Source organism: Triticum aestivum, chromosome 4B, assembly GCF_018294505.1.
Source record: "Triticum aestivum cultivar Chinese Spring chromosome 4B, IWGSC CS RefSeq v2.1, whole genome shotgun sequence".
Taxonomy (NCBI): Eukaryota; Viridiplantae; Streptophyta; class Magnoliopsida; order Poales; family Poaceae; genus Triticum; species Triticum aestivum.
The window spans coordinates 670,861,257-670,866,384 of record NC_057804.1 but is presented as its reverse complement, the minus strand read 5'-3'; positions in this window follow the sequence as shown (position 1 = coordinate 670,866,384).

The following is a 5,128-nucleotide window of genomic DNA, read 5'->3' as shown; positions in this document are numbered from 1 at the left end:
GGGCCCAGAGTGTTTTCCACGATTGAAGAACCCAGGGTGCGTTTATGTGTCGATTATCAACACTCGCGGTTTTGTCGATTCTGACCCGTTTCGTGGACTATTACTCACCGTTTTGGGGTCCCAAAGCGATTTCCACGATTGAGGAACCCTATGGTGCGCTTACATGTTGGTCATCAACAACCGCAATTTTGGCTGATTCTGGTCCGTTTGGTGCACTATTACTCACCGTTTTGGGGTCCTAGAGCGATATACACGATTACCGATCCCGGGGTGCGTTTACTTATCTGTTATCAACAATCACAATTTTGCCCAATTATTCTGGTCCGTCTCGTTGACTATTACTCACTGTTTTTGGGGTCCTAGAGCGATTTCCACGATTGAGGCTCCCCGGGGGTGCGTTTACGTGCCCATCATCAACACTCACAGTTCTGGCCAATTCTGACCCGTTTTGAGGACTACTACTCACCTTTTTGGGGTCCCGAAGCGATTTCCATAGTTGTTGAACCCAAAGACGCACTTACGTGTCAGTCATGAACACTCGCAGTTTTGGCCGATTCTGGCCCATTTTGTGGAATATTACTCACTCTTTTGGGTCCCAAAGGGATTTCCACGATTGACGAACCCCTAGTGCGTTTATGTGTCGGTCATCAACACTCACGGTTTTTTCGATTCTGACCCGTTTCGTGGACTATTACTCACTGTTTTGGGGTCCCAAAGCGATTTCCATTGTTGTCGAACCCCAAGGTGTGCTTACGTGTTGGTCGTCAAGACTCGCAGTTTGGGCCGATTCTGGCCTGTTTCCTAGACTATTACTCAGTTTTGGGTTCCCAATGTGATTTCCACCATTGATGAACCCCGGGGTGCTTTTACATATCGGTTACCAACACTCACAATTTTGGCCAATTATAGACCGTTTCGTGGACTATTACTCACCGGTTTGGGGTCCCTAAGCGATTTCCACGATTGATGATCCCCGGGGTGCGCTTAAGTGTTCGTCGTCAACACTCACATTTTTGGTCAATTCTGACCCGTTTCGTGGACAATTACTCACCGTTTTGGGGACCCAGAGTGTTTTCCACGATTGACGAACCCTGGGTGCATTTATGTGTCGGTCATCAACACTGGCGGTTTTGTCGATTCTCACCCGTTTCGTGGACTATTGCTCACTGTTTTGGGGTCCCAAAGCGATTTCAATTGTTGTCGAACCCCAAGGTGTGCTTACGTGTTGGTCGTGAAGAATCGCAGTTTGGGCCGATTCTGGCCCGTTTCCTGGACTATTACTCAGCTTTGGGTTCCCAATGTGATTTCCACGATTGATGAACCCCGGGGTGCGTTTACGTATCGGTTACCAACACTCACAATTTTGGCCAATTCTAGACCGTTTCGTGGACTATTACTCACCTGTTTGGTTTCCCTGAGCGATTTCCACGATTGATGATCCCCGGGGTGCACTTAAGTGTTTGTCGTCAACACTCACAGTTTTGGTCAATTCTGACCCGTTTTGTGGACAATTACTCACTCTTTTGGGGCCCTAGAGTGTTTTCCACGATTGACGAACCCAGGGTGCGTTTATGTGTCGGTCATCAACACTCGCGGTTTTGTCGATTCTGACCCGTTTTGTGGACTATTACTCACTGTTTTGGGGTCCCAAAGCGATTTCAATTGTTGTCGAATCCCAAGGTGTGCTTACGTGTTGGTCGTGAAGAATCGCAGTTTGGGCCGATTCTGGCCCGTTTCCTGGACTATTACTCAGTTTTGGGTTCCCAATGTGATTTCCACGATTGATGAACTCCGGGGTGCGTATACGTATCCGTTACCAACACTCACAATTTTGGCCAATTCTAGACCATTTAGTGGACTATTACTCACCTGTTTGGGGTCCCTGAGCGACTTCCACGATTGATGATCCCCGGGGTGCGCTTAAGTGTTCGTCGTCAACACTCACGGTTTTGGTCAATTCTGACCCGTTTCATGGACTATTACTCACTGTTTTGGGGCCCAGAGTGTTTTCCACGATTGAAGAACCCAGGGTGCGTTTATGTGTCGATTATCAACACTCGCGGTTTTGTCGATTCTGACCCGTTTTGTGGACTATTACTCACCGTTTTGGGTTCCCAAAGCGATTTCCATGATTGAGGAACCCTATGGTGCGCTTACATGTTGGTCATCAACAACCGCAATTTTGGCTGATTCTGGTCCGTTTGGTGCACTATTACTCACCGTTTTGGGGTCCTAGAGCGATATACACGATTACCGATCCCGGGGTGCGTTTACTTATCTGTTATCAACAATCACAATTTTGCCCAATTATTCTGGTCCGTCTCGTTGACTATTACTCACTGTTTTTGGGGTCCTAGAGCGATTTCCACGATTGAGGATCCCCGGGGGTGCGTTTACATGCCCATCATCAACACTCACAGTTCTGGCCAATTCTGACCCGTTTTGTGGACTACTGCTCACCTTTTTGGGGTCCCGAAGCGATTTCCATAGTTGTTGAACCCAAAGATGCACTTACGTGTCAGTCATCAACACTCGCAGTTTTGGCCGATTCTGGCCCATTTTGTGGAATATTACTCACTCTTTTGGGTCCCAAAGGGATTTCCACGATTGACGAACCCCTAGTGCGTTTATGTGTCGGTCATCAACACTCGCGGTTTTTGTCGATTCTGACCCGTTTCGTGGACTATTACTCACTGTTTCGGGGTCCCAAAGCGATTTCCATTGTTGTCGAACCCCAAGGTGTGCTTACGTGTTGGTCGTCAAGACTCGCAGTTTGGGCCGATTCTGGCCTGTTTCCTAGACTATTACTCAGTTTTGGGTTCCCAATGTGATTTCCACCATTGATGAACCCCGGGGTGCTTTTACATATGGGTTACCAACACTCACAATTTTGGCCAATTATAGACCGTTTCGTGGACTATTACTCACCGGTTTGGGGTCCCTAAGCGATTTCCACGATTGATGATCCCCGGGGTGCGCTTAAGTGTTCGTCGTCAACACTCACAGTTTTGGTCAATTCTGACCCGTTTCGTGGACAATTACTCACCGTTTTGGGGCCCAGAGTGTTTTCCACGATTGACGAACCCTGGGTGCGTTTATGTGTCGGTCATCAACACTGGCGGTTTTGTCGATTCTCACCCGTTTCGTGGACTATTACTCACTGTTTTGGGGTCCCAAAGCGATTTCAATTGTTGTCGAACCCCAAGGTGTGCTTACGTGTTGGTCTTGAAGAATCGCAGTTTGGGCCGATTCTGGCCCGTTTCCTGGACTATTACTTAGTTTTGGGTTCCCAATGTGATTTCCATGATTGATGAACCCCGGGGTGCGTTTACGTATCGGTTACCAACACTCACAATTTTGGCCAATTCTAGACCGTTTCGTGGACTATTACTCACCTGTTTGGTTTCCCTGAGCGATTTCCACGATTGATGATCCCCGGGGTGCACTTAAGTGTTTGTCATCAACACTCGCAGTTTTGGTCAATTCTGACCCGTTTTGTGGACAATTACTCACTCTTTTGGGGCCCTAGAGTGTTTTCAATGATTGACGAACCCAGGGTGCGTTTATGTGTCGGTCATCAACACTCGCGGTTTTGTCGATTCTGACCCGTTTTGTGGACTATTACTCACTGTTTTGGGGTCCCAAAGCGATTTCAATTGTTGTCGAATCCCAAGGTGTGCTTACGTGTTGGTCGTGAAGAATCGCAGTTTGGGCCGATTCTGGCCCGTTTCCTGGACTATTACTCAGTTTTGGGTTCCCAATGTGCTTTCCACGATTGATGAACTCCGGGGTGCGTATACGTATCGGTTACCAACACTCACAATTTTGGCCAATTCTAGACCATTTAGTGGACTATTACTCACCTGTTTGGGGTCCCTGAGCGACTTCCACGATTGATGATCCCCGGGGTGCGCTTAAGTGTTCGTCGTCAACACTCACGGTTTTGGTCAATTCTGACCCGTTTCGTGGACTATTACTCACTGTTTTGGGGCCCAGAGTGTTTTCCACGATTGATGAACCCAGGGTGCGTTTATGTGTTGGTCATCAACACTCGCGGTTTTGTCGATTCTGACCAGTTTCATGGACTATTACTCACCGTTTTGGGGTCCCAAAGCGATTTCCACGATTGACGAACCCTATGGTGCGCTTACATGTTGGTCATCAACAACCGCAATTTTGGCCGATTCTGGTCCGTTTGGTGCACTATTACTCACCGTTTTGGGGTCCTAGATCGATATACACGATTGCCGATCCCGGGGTGTGTTTACTTGTCTGTTATCAACACTCACAATTTTGCCCAATTCTGGTCCGTCTCGTGGACTATTACTCACCGTTTTGGGTCCTCGAGCGATTTCCACGATTGAGGATCCCCGGGGGTGCGTTTACGTGCCCATCGTCAACACTCACAGTTCTGGCCAATTCTGACCCGTTTCGTGGACTATTACTCACCTTTTTGGGGCCCCGAAGCGATTTCCATAGTTGTTGAACCCAAAGATGCACCTACGTGTCGGTCATCAACACTCACAGTTTTGGCCGATTCTGGCCCATTTTGTGGAATATTACTCACTATTTTGGGTCCCGAAGGGATTTCCACGATTAACGAACCCCTAGTGCGTTTATGTGTCGGTCGTCAACACTCGCGATTTTTGTCGATTCTGACCCGTTTCATGGACTATTACTCACTGTTTTGGGGTCCCAAAGCGATTTCCATTGTTGTCGAACCCCAAGGTGTGCTTACGTGTTGGTCGTCAAGACTCGCATTTTGGGCCGATTCTGGCCCGTTTCCTGGACTATTACTCAGTTTTGGGTTCCCAATGTGATTTCCACGATTGATGAACCCCGGGGTGCGTTTACATATCGGTTACCAACACTCACAATTTTGGCCAATTCTAGACCGTTTCGTGGACTATTACTCACCGGTTTGGGGTCCCTGAGCAATTTCCACGATTGATGATCCCCGGGGTGCGCTTAAGTTTTCGTCGTCAACACTCACAGTTTTGGTCAATTCTGACCCGTTTCATGGACAATTACTCACTGTTTTGGGGTTCCAGAGTGTTTTCCACGATTGATGAACCCAGGGTGCGTTTATGTGTCGGTCATCAACACTCGCGGTTTTGTCGATTCTCAC